Source organism: Bubalus kerabau, chromosome 13 (assembly GCF_029407905.1).
Source record: "Bubalus kerabau isolate K-KA32 ecotype Philippines breed swamp buffalo chromosome 13, PCC_UOA_SB_1v2, whole genome shotgun sequence".
NCBI lineage: Eukaryota > Metazoa > Chordata > Mammalia > Artiodactyla > Bovidae > Bubalus > Bubalus kerabau.
Window position 1 is genome coordinate 36,463,904 of NC_073636.1, and position 18,279 is coordinate 36,482,182.

General features: G+C 37.6%; 1 protein-coding gene across 6 annotated transcripts in view; it reads right to left on the minus strand.

Annotated features, from left to right (window-relative positions):
- The window catches only part of WAC (WW domain containing adaptor with coiled-coil), a 78,727-nt gene that overhangs the window by 56,871 nt on the left and 3,577 nt on the right, over positions 1-18,279 (minus strand). The window lies entirely within an intron of this gene.

The window sequence follows — 18,279 nt, forward strand, 5'->3', positions numbered from 1 at the left end:
GGCCATTTCTGCAGACTTACAGGGCTCATGTTTGCTTAGTATCAAAGTTTTGAGTTATAGTTCTTTATAAAGTTTTAAATATATTTAAATATTTTTTAAAAAATTTAATTAAAGCTTAACCCAGACCTTTCTGCCACTAACATAATATGGGAGTCACTGTAACTCCATTATTCATACAGCACAGAGCAGTGGCTGTCAAACTTTTATGCACACCAACCTGCAGGTTTGCTGACATTCGGGTCTCAGCACCCAGAGTTTCTGACTCAGGTGGAACTGAGTGGCATTCTTAAACACCTCAAGTGATTCTGAGGCAAGTGGTCCATGAACACCACTGTGAAAAACAATGGTACATGTTTCTGACCATGAAAAAAAAAACAGAATGCTTCTCTAAAACATAATATAGCTTTCTCTGAGACATTCTGAAGAAGACTGAAAAACGGAGAAGACTTAGAATTACTGGCAGTATATTTTATAGTATATGGTCACTTTTTATTCAAAAAAGCCCTTTTGTAGACCCTAAATAATGGACTAGCTTTAAGTCAACTAGCTAAGTGATAGAAGATACCCAGACCATGAGGCAGGAATGTACCTGAAATGCTTGAGGAGACAAGGAAGCCAGTGCGGTATATCTTTCCAAGTGAACAGTAAGATCTAGAGACAGGTCAGAGAGGGGACAATGCTGGAGTTACAAATCGCATGGGCCGGTGGGCCCCTGTTGAGGACATTTGAGAGGGTTCTGAGCAAAGGAGTAACATGATAAGGTTGCCGCACTGCTAATAAACTGTAGAGTCAGAAGGTAGGAAAGGAGAAAGACTGGTTAGGAGGCTCGAGATTATTGGTCAGACTAACTGAAAGGCTATAGTTTCTACTTAACAAAATGTAGATGGAGAAGGCGATGGCAACCCACTCCAGTACTCTTGCCTGGAAAATCCCATGGACGGAGGAGCCTGGTGGGCTGCAGCCCATGGGGTCGCTAAGAGTCAGGCACGACTGAGCAACTTCACTTTCACTTTTTACTTTCATGCATTGGAGAAGGAAATGGCAACCACTCCAGTGTTCTTGCCTGGAGAAACCCAGGGGATGGGGGAGCCTGGTGGGCTGCCATCTATGGGGTCGCACAGAGTCAGACATGACTGAAGCGACTTAGGAGCAGCAAGAAAAGCAGGCTTGAGGGGGGAAAAGGAGCAGCTCAGTTTGGGCACTACGATATTACCACCGTAAGTAAAGTGTTTTATGGGATATCTGATTTGCTAACTAACCCAGACTGGGGATTGAGAGGTTGGAGAAGCAACCTCTAAACTGAAGATGAAAAACAGCAAAGAATGAACTTGGCAAACTGAGGCAGGGAGAGACAGTATTCTAAAAAGACACAGCATGTATGACAGCATGTATGACAGAACTCCAGTTATTATCTTCAAACAACTAGAAGAGGGCTAGAAAAACAGACATGCGGCAGAAACACTTATACTTTTATCTTAGGGGCACTGGGAAGACACTGAAAGATTTTTACATAAAGAATGAGCAAATGTGCTTTTCTTAGAAGGCGATTCTGGCAGCAGGGTGGATAATGAACTGGGGAGAGAAGGGGTCATAGACCACTGCTTTCATTTAGGCAAGAGGGAATCGTGATCCCAGTTAGAAAAAAAAATGAGTGGCTTTGAGAGCTATTTCAGAGGTAAAATCTAAGAGACTTAGTAAGTGGATACTGGGGAAACGGAAGGATAACAGCATTAAGGAAGTCAAGAGCAAAGGAAAGGAAACCAAGATGCAAAGAGAACTTAAGTCCATATAACCAGTAAATGGACAATCAGGATACCTCACGCACACCTCACTGAATCACACAGCTACCTACATAGCATTATAAATACTCATGCTAAATTATGTGCATTTTGAAATACTCATTTTTACCAAAAACAAACTGCCAAATTTAGGTATAAACATTTACACTCTACTTATATACTTTAAACCTAAGACTCTTCCCTCAACCTTAAATGGCACTCCGCAATTGCATTACACTTTTGTTTTATAATTCTATAAAGTAAAAATGAGAAAAGGCTGTATGTTCAGAATACACAAGAATTTCTGGAATATGAAATTAGTGTTTCTTCCCTTTTTAAAAAGTAAACCCACCAGAAAATGGTATTTGGCCAATAGATTAAATAAAAAATATTAATACTCAATGTTTTGAGAGTCACAGTGATTTTATCCTGACAATGCAAAAGAATGAATATTGTTATTTGGCAGGCATCTTAAGACTTAAATTGGAAGCTGTATGACAGGACTACAAACTAAACCACTTCTTGTATAAACAAAATTGACTTTTAAATAATATACCATACAGTGAAAACTTCAGGGTTTGTGTTTGTAATAGTCTTGAAAACGCTCAACCTTGTTTCTCCAGCTATCATGCTGTTCAATCCTGCTATAAACAGTGATGCGTGCATGTGCATGCTAAGTCACTTCAGTTGTGTCTGACTCTCTGTGACCCTATGAACTGTAGCCTGCCAGGATCCTCTGTCCACAGGGATTCTGCAGGCAAGAACACTGGAATGGACTGCCATGCCCTCCTCCAGGTTATCTTCCCAACCTAGGGATCAAACTCGTGTCTCTTCCATCTCCTGCATTGGCAGGCAGGTTCTTTATCACTAGCGCCACCTGGGAAGCCCTAAACAGTAATGAAAATATTAAATGAACATCAGAGAAAAATATTCCAAAGTAGTCTCTACAAACAAAAGTAGTCTATACTTCCGGCAGGGAGAGAGTTTTGGTAACCATGGAATGGCAGAACACACAGCAAATATTTAAAAGCATAAATTAAAGCACAAAAATTCAGAAGGCTCTCCTACACACATTTCAAGCCATTTATTTGGAAAGTACCTTGTAGATTATTAATTCAATCTTGTTTAAAAAAAAGGAAAGGAAAGAGAAAGCATCCAGAAAGTTGTAAGGTTTCCCCATAATCAAAAAGCTAAGAATCAGCAAACAAAAACTACAAATCCAGACCTCAGGACTGGTGCTTTTTCACTGTACATTTTCTCACCTTAACCCTTGTTACCAAGCTAACAAGGTTCTACTTCTAACAGCATGCCATTCTAAAAGATACACACACCCAAGTACAATGGAACTTTTTTGCAGTTTAAATCCAGTTAATACTCAATCCAAAGGGTTCCGGCTCTATGATCAACATTTTCTCTTTTTTAGGTTTCAAATTTTATTAGGTAGTAGTTCTTTAACATGATGCTTTGACATGTGTATTAAAACCCAAATGCCAATCAACAAGGATCTTCTGATATAACACTGCTAAGTCACATCAGTCGTGTCCGACTCCGTGCAACCCCACAGACGGCAGCCCAACAGGCTCCCCCGTCCCTGGGATTCTCCAGGCAAGAACACTGGAGTGGGACACTACAGAATGCAAAACAGAAGCTCCCCACACGCATCCCTGGCTTCCTCCACTAACACCAATCTTAATGATACTGAAAGGTTTACAGAGAGATAATATCTAGTATGTCCAAGAATAGACAGTCAACAAACCAAAATTTAAGCACCACTCTGACCAACAATCCTGACTTTCTCCGCCTGATTTGATCAATCCTGAGTCAGGTGGTGCTAATGGTAAAGAACCCTTCTCCCAATTCAAGAGACCTAAGACACATGGGTTCGATCCCTGGGTCAGGAAGATTCCCTGGAGGAGGAAATGGCAACCCAGTCCAGTATTCTTGCCTGGAGAATACCACGGACAGAGGGTTACAGTCCAAACAGTTACAAAGGGTCGGACATGACTGAAGCAAGGTAGCAGGCACCCAAGCACGAGTCTAGATATGGGAGAAAGCATATTGATACAGTGTTCCAACATAAATTAGTGCTTGAAAGCCAGAAGACAGCTTTTCAAAAACCACACATATCCTTAAGAATAAACACTGAGAGAAAAAATCAAGGTGACAAATGTGATAATTTAAAAAAAAAATAAACATTAGAATACACATATACCAAAAAAAAAGTCAGATAGGAACCTTTAAAGCCTTCACCTTTAAGGCATCTCCAATGATGAAAACTAGCACTTAAGAACTTCTCCTTTGAAAGCTTGGAGTATATTTACTGAAGTGAATAGGCTAATTCTTTAATCATTAAAGAATTTGCCTATTAAAAACTAGTAATTCAATGAAAATACTGGGGAAAAGGGTAGAAGTAAAATTGGCCAATCTTGTTTGGTCAGTATTGTTTCAGATCAAAACCAAATGGGATTTAAGAGAAATGAAGATCAATCTGTTACTATGGCTCTTGATTTCCAGTAAGATGAGAATTCAACCCCTGAAGACTTCAACTGATTTTCAATCCATTGCTGGATTGAAATAGTTTACATTCTTTAAATGAGTTTTAAAAGTCATTATTCTCTCAAAATTTTACTGTCAAGAGCTAAAGTATGCCATATTATAGCTGTATTCTTTTTTTTTGCTGATACAAAATGATCTTCAGTTAACATTTTAGTCACTTTAAGGAATAAAATCACAACACAATGAATCACTAATTAAAAATAATTAGAGCAGTAATTCTCAAGGGTGAAAAATATAGAGCACCACATGTGAGAATTTCTAGGAAAATTCTTAATTTCAATAAGCTTCAAAAACATTATTGAATATTCAAATACAGTAAAATTTGGAAAAAAGACCAACAACCAAAAAAGGGGGAAGTAAAGCCCCTCAAAAACAAAACCAAATTATTATTCTGCGTAATATATCACAGAAAGTTAAACTGTAAGAGATCTTCTTAAATAATGGGGCATAAATTTAAAAGGATTTGAGAAACAATGATTTGTAAGAGGAACAGTAAAAATAAAAAATAAATAAAGTCTGTAAAAATGTAAACGTCATTATTCAAATTAAATATAATATATTAAAGAGAATAAGGCAACTGATACCAGTCTAACTATCAAGGTAACTTAAAGAACAGGTAATAATGTGTTGGAATTAACATACCAATTACTGTACACAATTTGTTTAAAGTTTAGTTTCCTGAAAACGTCAATGAATTATTTGTTTCCTTCATAAACAGTACAAAAGCAACTTCAATCCAATCACTTTAAGAATTTTGGAACAGTAAATTCTTATTAATTTACTCTTAAATGCACCTGAAAACAAACTGTAGTTTACCATCATTCACCTGTTTCTCACATGTACTATATGTGTCAAATGGCATGTAAGTGTAACATTACTGAGCACCTACATTTATATGCCAGGCCCTGATACAATAAAATTAAACATAGTCTCTGCCTTCTAGGAGCTTAAGAGTAGGCAAACCATGTATGTAAACAATTACAATTCACTGGACAGGAACTTTAAGAGAAAAAGGTTCAGGGAAGGCTCATACAATAAAGAACTGGGATCCTGAAGGATTAAGAGGTTTGCCAAGTGGAGTGACCAGAGGACAGTTTTGCTATAAAACACACAGACAAGGGGGACAACAGTATCTGATGTTCTAGGACTGGACACAACTGTACTAGAGAGGAGAGGGTGGCTGAGAAAAGTTTGGACTCTTGGCCACGGTGACTCAGAATATTTTTTTCCCAGATGATTTTTAATTCAAGTTTTCTAGCTACCATTACAAGCAGAAAATTTATTCTCAGTTGCCAGCTTTCCAGCATGAACGTAAAAGCTTTTCTTTTCATTTCAGTGTCTTCTATGTATACTACATAGGAAGACTATCCAGGTAAGTTAGCGTATGAAGAATTAGGGAGGAAAACTCACAGATTTGGACAATCATGTTGTTAACACATAATATTATATTTATGTATATTATTATATTATTTCATAAATTTAAGTATGTATATTTCTAGTGTCAAGTCTTTACTCAGACAGCAATGCATAAGGAAAGAGACAACAGACAGACCTGTAAAAACGAGTTAGGAAGAGAGTAATGCGGTCTAGAATTCCTCCTAAACACATGAGGAAAGGAAAGGAAAAGGAATCAAGGATAACTTCCCAAGTAGTACCCAGGTCAGGGAATACTCAAGAACAGACTTCAGGAATCCATGGAACATCACATGAAATATGCCTAATAAGCAAGAAACCCTGTGAGCCTGGAAATCCAAGGATAGGGTGCAGCAAAGACAGAACAATGCAAAGAACACTGACATGTCAGTGCAGGTGAATAAGACTCAGGAGCTCAGGAAGAGCTGCTACCAGCTGCAACGAAAGGAAAGCCAAGAAAATTAAACATCAAGAAGCTATCAGTAAGAAAGGCAAAATCACTTCAAAGGTCTTAAGAACATCTGGAAGGTTTTCAGTGGACTTGGCAGCCAAAAGATTATTAGCAATTGCAAAAGGAGAAATCACAATACTGCAGAGAGAAAATGCCGTAACAGCAATGGGCTAAATTTAAAAGCATTAAAACTTCTTCGGTGCATTAGCCACATTTCAAATACTCAATAGGCACATGTGGTCAGTAGCTGCCACACTGGACAGCTCAGATATTCAACACTTTCAACTACACATTTTTTTGGACAGTGACTAACTAACCCAAACTCTCCTTTCAAACATGAACAGACAACTTCAAACAGCAAATGCCTGAGGAAATCGGTAACATACAAGAGAGGCAGCAAACCCAGACAGAAAACTTTCTGCGGTCATATATTTGACATGGAAAAAACCTAAAATATTATATAAAATCTCAAGAGTTTCTATTGAATCAAATTATAAGAAGGCATTTAAAAATTAAAAGTAAATCATCCAAAAAATAGAACTTTTAACAAGTGAATAAAATGAACACAGCTTTCAGTATAACTATGGCACTAGATGGAGAAGGCAATGGCACCCCACTCCAGTACTCTTGCCTGGAAAATCCCACGGACGGAGGAGCCTGGTAGGCTACAGTCCATGGGGTCGCTGGGAGTTGGACACGACTGAGTGACTTCACTTTCACGCACTGGAGAAGGAAATGGCAACCCACTCCAGTGTTCTTGCCTGGAGAATCCCAGGGACTGGGGAGCCTGTGGGCTGCAGTCTATGGGGTCGCACAGAGTCGGACACGACTGAAGCGACTTAGCAGCAGCAGCAGCATGGCACTAGAAGAACCTGTCATGGGAGTCTTCTCCCCCGAGTATAATGTACTCTGTTCTCACTCAAAAAGTTTTCCCAACATCTACTTTTTACCAAGCAAGAGGTAAGAATGAAACCAAAACACATCTAACACCGATTCCAAAGGGAGATGAATCAGAAATAACTTTAAAGAGTAGGGGAGGGTGGCAGGAAGAGGAGAAAGGATGCAAAGACTCTTTCTAAGGACTATCCTCAGGCTAAAATAGCCCTTAGCAAAAGTACCCAAACAAGACCACACACAGGGAGAGGCTGGTGAAGGTGAAATCCTAAGATTCTCAAGCTGGACAGGAGAGCAGGGGAAAGACACAGCATCCCAAAGGATAAGCCACTTATAAACAAGAACTAGGTTTGAACTTCTCATTTGCAACTATGATCAGTTATCAATTTAGAAGTAGCGTCAAAAAATAAAATGTTTAAAGATTCAAGGAAAAATGATTTTAATCTAGCAAAAAGATCCTTCTCCATATATAGAAACAAAATGAAGACATGTTTGAGCATGCAAAGCCTCAGATTACCACCCATAAAAAAATAAGTGATGAATCTTTACGTGTACAGAAAGATAGAACACATAGAGCAAAAAATTCTTTTAAAAAATAAGTACAATCAACTATCATGTACGGGAAAACTTTATCACCTGTCAAAAACAGATCAAGTAAAAATTAAAAATACAAGGGTTTCTACTGCATAGTATTATATGATAGAATCGATATAGTATAGCAATAGTAATCTACTGCATCCATTTTAGAACTTGATTTAAAGAGTTCTAAACTAGATCTAAAGAGAAAAATACATTATTTTCAAACATTTCAAAAATCTCTACTAGAATTAAAGTATTCTGAGATAACAGGAAAAATCTTAATTTCAAAAAGCCAATAAAATTGGAATAGCAAAAAGTCAAACAATTTTTAAAATACAGATTTATAAAATTCATTCAGAAACTTGAAAGCATACTTTTTAAACATACTTTGGCTTTTAAAAAAAGGAAAATCAAAACTGAAATCACATTTAGGCTTGAGTTAAAATGAAATCATTCTATAATTCTGCATTAAAATCAATGCAATATGAATAAAGCAGCAAAGTTTAGAAAATTTACAGGTCAATCCATTTTACTTTACAAAGTATGACTCAGAAGTTTCCCTACTAGAGAAATTTGATAAGAGTTCACAAACATGACTGTAATGGGTCACCCAATGACAAATACATGTCCAAACTGATCTATCTAGATTTGACACCAGAATGTTTTTCCTTCAAAATACAATCAAGTGCAATCCCTCTTAAATTCTACTTCTACCTCCTTAAGCCAAAACCTAATCACCTCAAATCTACAGTACAACAAGCAGTGCTAACCATACAAGGCTTTATATAACCAAAGGCTGGCAAATGTGCCCCAAATCAGTACACAAAAGGACAACCTCAAAGCCTAATTGTAAGGCTTCCCTGGTGGTCCAGTTATTAAGTATCTGCCTTGCAATGCAGGGGACACCAGTTCCATTGCTAGTCTGGGAAGATCCCACATGCCGTGGAGCAACAAAGCCCATGTGCTGCAGCTACTGAACTCACATGCAGCAACCACTGAAGCCCAGGTACCTTAGAGCCTGAGCCAAGTCACCGAAGAAAAGTCAATGAGAAGTCACCGCAACAAGAAACCCAAGCACTCCAACTACAGAGTAGCCCCTGCTTTCCACAACTAGAGAAAGCCCACATGCAGCAAAGATAGACCCAGCAGAGCCAAATATAAATTTTTTTTAAAAAGCGTAACTGTACACAGTGTGCCCATGAACAAGGACATAATGGGGAAAAGCCGTGAACAAGCATGTGATTCCTGAGCTAACAAAGTCCAACTGAACAACTAGCAAATAAGGGCCCCTAGTAGTTCTCTTGCTTTAAAGAGGCCACGTAAGTCTTCCATACACTATGTAATGAAAATGAAAATCAACTTATATATAAATTAAGTAATAATTATCAATGTCTGCACTAAAAATAATAGTTTAACATTTAAATACTAAAATGAGTGCTACATTTAAAAATCTGTTCTTCCCAAGAATCAAGAACACCCCAATTCTAAAGTCCGTATTCAGTTCAGTTGCTCAGTCGTATCCGACTCTTTGCGACCCCATGAATCGCAGCACGCCAGGCCTCCCTGTCCATCACCAACTCCCGGAGTTCACTCAGACTCACATCCATCGAGTCAGTGATGCCATCCAGCCATCTCATCCTCTGTCGTCCCCTTCTCCTCCTGCCCCCAATCCCTCCCAGCATCAGAGTCTTTTCCAATGAGTCAACTCTTTGCATGAGGTGGCCAAAGTACTGGAGTTTCAGCTTTAGCGTCACTTACTAAACTGATTGTCGAGGAAATAATAAATAAAACTGGCCCAAATCAAAGAGGAGATTTTGAAGGACCAAGTAACTTGGTCTACTTTTGCAAAATAAGGAACATTGACATTTAAGCTATATTAAAAAGGAACTACCATAATTACACAAAAATACAAAGTTAAGGTTAGTCTTCAGCTTTAGAAAGAATAGCCTTGTGACTTAACCCTTAACAATATTCCTTATAACTTAAACATCTCATGATAAACAAGACTTAATCTCTACAAATACAGTATTAAATAAGAAGGCTTTAAAACCTGAATAAGGAGCTAACAATCAGCAGGGACAAATCATCACAGAAAAGACTGCAGGACAGCAAAAAACACCACTTCTAACTGCCCATCTTACTGTGTCACAGATCCCATGTTTCCCTCAGGGCTTCAACAAAAGTTTCCATAATCAACCAGCGCACACTTTATAAAAAAGTTTGAAAAGTCAGAAAACTTTTTCTTCTTAAGTGTATTATTAAATGCAGAAATATTCACCATGATCTCATCTGACCAAACATTCCAAAATAATATCTTTTACTAGAGTTGCTTTTTGGCTACCAGAAAGGACCAGTTCTGAATATAATACAGTTTAGTCAAAACCCTTCAGAAGATGCCAACACAATGCCATGCTCTTTTGGGCATACTGTCAAGTAACTCAGAAGGAATCAGAGATTAAACCAAAAGACTAGCATTATCTAAATACATCAGCCATGCTCATGAAAATTAAATGATTTTAATTTTCATTACATAGTTTATGGAAGACTTAAGTGGCCTCTTTAAATTTTTAAAGTTTTGTTTAAAAAGCAATTACAGTTGACCCTTGACCAACAGAGGTTTGAACTGCATGGGTCAACTTACACATAGATGTATTTTCAATAAATGCATTGATAGTACTACATGACCAGAAGTTAGTTTAATCTGAAATGTGGAATCATGGGTAAGGATGATGGACTGTATAAAGTTAATACGCAGAATTGCAATGCGGAGTGGGGGAGGTCTGTTGCCATCCCAACTCAAAATACTGTTCAAGGGTCAATCCTACTCCTAAAGGTCAATTTCAAGAAAACTGTTTGCTAACACCTGAAGTCAATCTGAGTATACCAACTTGGATAAAGGCTTTACTTTCCAAATAGACAAAAACTAAATCAAGTTTAGCACTGAACTGTCTCAGGAAAGCCTGATGGCATGGGAATGTGAGGGTTGGGGGGAGACATGATGTGCCAAAGACATTTCATCTGAAGAAATAGCAGTGGCTTCAGATACTACCCAAATAGACCCTACTGGTCTGTCGAGCTGCTAATACTAGTGAGAAACTCTAGTGGCCATACCAGTTCTACTCTAGGGCATTAACTACCACATTAGATACCACAGGATGCTAACTTCACTAGTTAATGTGTAAGTGCATAGAAGTTATACTATTATCTGTGACTCAGACAGAAGGTGACAGAAGAGAATTCTTTGAAACTCAAGAAAGCAGAGTATGATTTGGCAAAAACCACCCTACTTCTAGAGTCCTAATGATAAAATTCACATTCCTTAATATCTCATTTTCTCCAAGGATCCTCCTCTTGTGTGTACTCTCCCTACATATGCAGTTGGTAAATATGAAATTAAACCAGTGTTTGTTTTTAAAAATTCAGTTTCCTATGCTCCATCCTCCTCCATTGCTCTGATTCATGGTAATTCAGATGGACTCAGGAACTTCCAGCTTTAAAAGCTTCCTAGGTGATTTGAACAGACAGCCCAATTTGGGGTAATCATAATAAACATGTGTTTAGGTTTCCCCTTTCATCAATCCTAAAAATCTCTCAACTGCAGAGTTCTGGGTATGAGCAGGGAGCAAGTCAGCACAGCCGTGCAGGCCCCTTCATGCAGCTCTCACTGACCAGGTTCCTCCCTCAACTGCCAAGTGAAATATCTAGGATGCTCCTTTCTAAGGAAGAAGAAAGAATGCAAGAGTAGCTTGAGGCCTGGGGCTGCTGATCTGACTGACACCAACTCCTAATTAGTCACAGGAATAAGAATAAACCTAATAACTCACTATGTCAGTCTGAACACTCAGTTAAATGCTTTACAAGTGTTTTAGATACCATAATTTTCATTCAACCCCACAACAATGCTCAGGGAACGGACACAAAAACACACATTAAGTAACAGGCCTAAAGTCACCACCCCACTACAAGTATCAGCGCCTGGCCTTAAACAATTAACTGAAAAATGGCTTCACCCACTGGTTAAGGATGAAAGGTAAATATGCACATTCTCTGAGCACTAACTCAAAGTTTACCTCCTCAGGCCTCTCAGACTGATACTGTCAATACCCAGTATTGAATCCATTGAGAAAATATACTAAAGATAAGTCAAATAAAACCATAAAATGTAACCATTTTTAATAGAAACTCGACAAAGGCTACGTATAGAATTCTTCTGGTATTTTATGGCACAAGAAGGAGTCCTATAAAAACTGACAGGATTTGAGGCAATGTCATTTTCCCTCTGCATTTCCTGGTTTTACTATAATAAATTTGTAAGAACAAAGAAAAATTTTAGTAAAAGCAGCAAACAGTCCAAGGGCCCATTAACTCCAACCTCGCCTTGCATAAACGTCCTATTTCAGAACTCAAGCGGATAAAAAATTTTAGAAAAACAGGAATATGTGTAAAGCTAAATATGTCAACAGAGTGACCATATTCTCTAGAACTCTGCTGTCCAATTCAGTAGTCACTAACCACATGTGGCAAGTAGGCACAGGAAATGAAGCTGGTCCCAACTTTATTATGCTATAAGCGCCAAAACAACAGATTTCAAAGACTTTGCAAAAAATTGGCATCTTTAGTTTTTAAAAAATCAAGTATGTGCTGAAATGAATATTTTATATACATTATATAAAATATGCTAAAACTCACTTCACTTTTACTTCAACATGGCTACCAGAAATCTGCACAGGTGACCTGCCTTTGTGGCTCACATTTTATCTCCAGTGGGCAGTGTGCTCTAGCACCCTGTTACTCATGTGCAACCAGCAACATGGGCAACATCTGGGATCTTCTTAAAAAGGCAGAGCCTTGGGCCCCACCCTAGATTGACGAACTAAAACATGCATTTCAGCAAGATCCCCAGATGTTTCGTATACACATACAAGTTTGAGGAACACTGTTCCAGAAAACCGCAATTTCATTTCCTTAAATCATAATGACAAACCCAGTATTCTTTCATCTACCCATTTACTAAAACGCTCCATAGTGTGGAGCACTGTTCTAGGCCACTGGGATATTAGGGGATAAAATCATTAAGAAACTCACTCCCTATTCTGGTGGAGTGTGTTCCAGAGGACAAGCAACTGTCAGTTCTGCTATAACACTTTTTTTTTTTTAATCTAGTTTGTTTGAGTATTATTGATTTATCAGGAAACTATCTGAGCGTAACACAAATTTCCCACTTACCTACAAACAATTTCATCTGCTGAGAAACACCAGCTGCACCCAGCTGACCAAGCTACATACACATTCACAGGACAGACACACACCTCAAATACCTGCCAGTTACCCCAGTTCTTCCAGTTGGGAGTCATATCCACCCACAGTTGGTTAAAATTTTCAGAGGGTTACTTCAGATAACCTTCCTTCCATCATTTCACAATAACTCATAAACTGCAACCTTTCCACAAGCTAATTTCAGGTCATTAGCAAACTAAAATGCTTTTAACTATATTGTTAGTTTACTCCTTAACCATTTAACAAAGTTATATCAAAATATTTGTAAAGTTCCTCTTTTAATGTGTCATTGACAATGTTTTTGAATACTGTGCCCTTATCACATTTTCCCTATAAATCCCAGGGTGCAACTTTGCACGGCATGGTAACTTTCAGTAACATGTGCTGTAACAGAATGACTAGAAATAAATAACATCAGGTCACTTTAAGTACAAGGAAGGAACAAAGCAGCAGACAGGACAGAGGATGACAGGGAGCTGTTTGAGTCATCAGAAGGGTAAGTGGGCCTCTAGGGGAGGGGGTGCTGAAGCTGACACCCTACTGGAATGAGACGGCATCAGGAGGACATTCAAAAAGATGAGCATCCCAGAAACAAGGAGCGGAACTCTTGAGACCAGAACAAATTTCCTGAGGGCCAACGCGGACAGAGCAGCCCAAACACCCAGACACCAGATTTTACAAAGAGCCTATTACAGGCATTGGTAAGTAAGAGGGTCAAGGGAGGGTCTTGAGCTTGAGTGATGTAAGCTGAGTGGCATTTTATCTGGACCACTCTGGCTATGTGTTGTGAATAACAGTATGAAGCAAAAAGGATGTGGGACACCACTTGAGAGGCTCTTGAAGAGCCCAGGTAAGAGGAGAGAATAGCAATTTTAAGTATATACCACAGTTCAACTTAGGATCTCTTGGCCTTACAATGATGTGGAAGCAACAGGCATGCAGAATGGAAAGCACACTTCTAATTGTGAATTCTGCTCTCTTCCCAGGCTAGTGATATACCAAGGATGGGGCGGCAGCAGCAGGGAGACGGACTTCCCCGTCAGCCATGTAATTAGAAGGGGAAGCAACTCCTACACTTACAGCCAATTCTGCTTTTCACTCTCAGTACAGTACAAAGTTACATGAGATATTCAATACTTTATTATAAAGCAGGCTCCGTGTTAGGTAATTTTGTCCAACTGCAGGCTCATGTAAGTGTTCTCAGAACATTTAAGGTCGGTTAGGTGTATTAAATGCATTCCCAACTTACGGAATTTTCAACTTTTGATGGGTTTATTGAGATGTAACCAAGTGGTTATAGTTGGAGTACAACCGTAAGGTAGAGATAAGGTTCTACATATAGCAAAAACACTTGCTTTCTACTTTCAATAGCTAACAGTAGGCTACATAATTGGATTATATGTTCATTGTAAAACAGGAATAATCCTGATCAGCCTAATTCAAAGGGTTGTGGGACCAGATATAAAAGGGCTTTCAAAATTACCAGGCATCAAATAAATCATAAAAAGGAGACTCTTCGTAGGATATATTTTCAAGCCCCAAAAAACTGGTTTTGAAATGACTGACAAACAACAACTCCAATACTTAGTATAAGGTCCCAGAAGCAGAGTCCAGGTACATATGTGGGGTATGAAGATACCCCAGCTCACTGCTAGCTCCACTCTTTTCAGCACCGAAACAAAATGATTCACAACTTAACCCAAACCATCCTGCGCCAAAGAATAAGAAGAGGTGTAACAGAAAGACCATCTAGAATACATATTTTCTGTGAATTATGAACCCCAAATCCTAAGCATGTTCACCAAGAACTTTAAATACATCTTGCATAACTGAATCAGTTCAATTAATACTGCCTTAGGCAATCCACTCCAGTCTTCTTGCCTGGAAAATCCCAAGGATGGAGGAGCCTGGCAAACAGGTGGACACAACTAAGCAACTTCACTTTCTTTCTTAAAATTTAAGATCTTAAAGTAAACCATACCAAAATAGTTTTGACTGTGAACTTAAATCCATTATATCATAATAACCACCTCTTTAAGAATACCAAGAATGGGTTGCCATGCCCTCCTCCAGGGGATCTTCCCAACCCAGGGATAGAAGGAAGTCTCTCATGTCTCCTGCATTGGCAGGCAGGGTCTTCACCACTAGTGCCATCTGGGAAGCCCGTTTCTAGACCAATCTTACTATTGGTTCCTTTCACACAAGTAAATATTCCCTCATCTATAAACTATAAAACAGGGATATTATTTGTTCTACCTACCTTCCAGGGTCAATGCAAGGATCAAATGAGACGGTTCATTTTTATAGTACTTTCTAACATAACAAATGCAAAGCATATTTCATTTTATTCCAGTGTAAAGTTATTCGAAGAACCACAAAAGTCATACTATGCAATTATCAGTCTATTTAATGTAAGAATACTAAAATATTACTAAATTATATTTTAACAACTATAAAAACAAGTTATCCCCAAATACTTCCTACTGAATAACAATTCCTTCAAATGTTACAGTAATTGTCGCTTGAAAATTGGATTAAATTTCCCAGTTTCTCCAAATATGGGTAAATGACCCCAAAAGAGGCGGGGGTACTTCCATTATGCAGTGAAAAACTTTAAAAAAAATTTAGCAATGTAAGCACTAAGGCAATTTTTCCTTTGTACTCAAAAATATTTGAATACTAACTTTAAAAGCTATAGAAAATCACTTAATTCCCACAATTCAGGGAACGAATAAAGAATAATTTTTTTCGATTTCGATTAACCAACTGAGCTAAGCTATCTCCCCCCAAAAGATGTTTCTAACAGTTAATTCTTAGAGGAAAGATAAGAAAAATGGGACAACCCCCAAGAGGCTGAACTTTTGTGGAACAGCTTTACATAATTCCTATAAAGCTACCCTTCATTCTTAAACTCAATGGTACTAGCATCATCCTGAAAGTTACTTGGTAAAATTATCGGTAGAACTAGTCAAGAAAAACATACTTTTATGAAATGGAAAGAGCTTAAAAATTCCATTAAGTACAAATTCAACCTAAGCTATAAAAAAAAAAAAATCAAATGACTGTACCTTAGATTCTTGCTTTTGGTTATTTTTAAACAAAAGATTATATTTTGCAAGTTGATCACAGTATATGTAAAAATAACTTTCCACCAAGTAATTAACTTTTAGGTAATATTATGTCACAAAATTTCCCTTAGTTACAATAAATAATCTAAACTCCCTTGCATAAATCCTACGGGATAAAAGTCTCTAATTCCTTTAACTGTACAAACTTAGTTGGAATAAATCCTTTTAAACTGCAGACTTCAATCTTCTGCAGGGAGTGACAATCCTCAATCCCTACTTTCTGATTTCTTACAGTATTAGTATGTCTTAAAGTCTTTTTATGTATTACTCTAAATTGGCACTTAAAGGAAATCAAAGGTGACATGAAGAACTAAAAAAAAACCTGTGATGTGGACAGATGCCAGTAAAGCCCGGCGGGGCAGTGTAGGGTAGGGTAGGGTAGGGGGTATATAGACACTTGAGTTAGGCATTTACTAAAATCATTAGATTTTTTAAAATCCTAAAATAAAAATCAATTTTATATTAGTTCAATAATATAGTAACCTGTTCTTATATTGTTACTCACACATGCTGAGTACACAGAGAATCCAGCTCACTTGCATTTGACTTTGAATAATGGTTTTGATCTTTATCTACATATACAATTGAGTTTATAAAGATAAAAATATCAGGGAATACAAACACCTACAATGAAATTACACATATTCACTTTAAAATGTTAGTTTCAAACTCATTGTTAAGAAAAAAACAGCTAGAGTCAAAGTATAATGACTTAAATATCTTAAGAATTAACTGAGGAAGAATCACCACTTCACATCTTTAAAACACAGAATTAACATCAAAATGCTCTCTGCACTCAGAGAATACAGATCTCATTTTATAGTATTTGTTATTATTCCTCCGTGGTGTAAAGTAATATGGCAGCCAAGTATATGAGAGATAGTATAGACCAGAGATGAAGTTAGTATTAGTTAAAAGCCTCCAGAAGAAGACAAGCAAATAGCTAAAAAGCAAATCAGAAAAGGGGCTTACCTTAGCAAATGACTAGATCAGAAAGATAAGTTTCTTACAAATGGAACTAAAGAAACATCAGCAAGCAGATGCAAATAAAAAGGAAACTAAAAGCAAACAAGAGGAAGGAAAATGAAAATCAAAATGAAGGGGGGGGGGGGGAATACAGAAAAAAAAGCAATAAGCTAAAAACAAGTAGCTCTCCAGAGTCAGAGCTTTTAGCAACAGCTTCAAGGACAGGACCACATCTCAGCATTACTTCCAGGCACACCACACAACTGCTGACACACAGTGGACGCCCAATGTTTGCTCAATATTTAAGCATTAAGCAACAGAATGTTCTTGCGAGTATTTCACCTGTAAAAGAACTTAATCAGACACAGTTCACTGTAAATGCATGAAAGCATTTACATAAGTTTCCTAGAGCACCTAAAATGACCCTTTTCTGGATTTGGGGGTAGATGACAGATTAACCAGATCATAATCACTAAAAGAGAACCTGGGATACTTATTATCTTTAAGGAGATGAGGTGCCACATCCTATTTAGTCACAGTCACCAAAATTTTAAAAAGACAAAGCACAATACAGTACAAACAGTACTGCCTTCTAAGATCTAACATTTGAAATGAAATTCACTGTAATAGTGACTGGTAATAGAATCTCAGGCTAAACATAACACTACACAAAACTTACCCCGAAGATTAATATCAATTTTGCCCCCAAAATTCTAACACTTATTAACCAAATCCACCAGCTGTTATTTCCAAACAAATATGTTTATATGTGTAAGTAGCATGCAGCTATGCTATATTTAACAGAGAACTATATTCCCCTCCCATTCAATAACCATCCAAATATTCTAACTCCATGCAATCTTTTTTTTTTCCCATGCAATCTCTGACCACTATTAACTTTCTCAACCCAGCAATTATATACAGAGGAGGTCAATGTTTTCCAATATCTCATCACACTGAATATAGCTGATTTCTATCCCAGGAGGCAAAAAGAGAACAAGAAGCAGCAGGATTTGAAGATAGTTGAAAATCAGAGACAGAAAGCCATGAGGGACTCTGAGTTTCCTTATAAGCTTATAGAAGCACAATCAAAATGCTGTATTTATTTCAAACACATTATCTATTATGCAATTTAAGATCTTATGAATAATAGAGATGACTGACTTAGTAAAATTGGTTTGTCCCTTAATGAATGCCATATGTAGACAGGAAATCTGATTATTTTGGTAAATTTTGG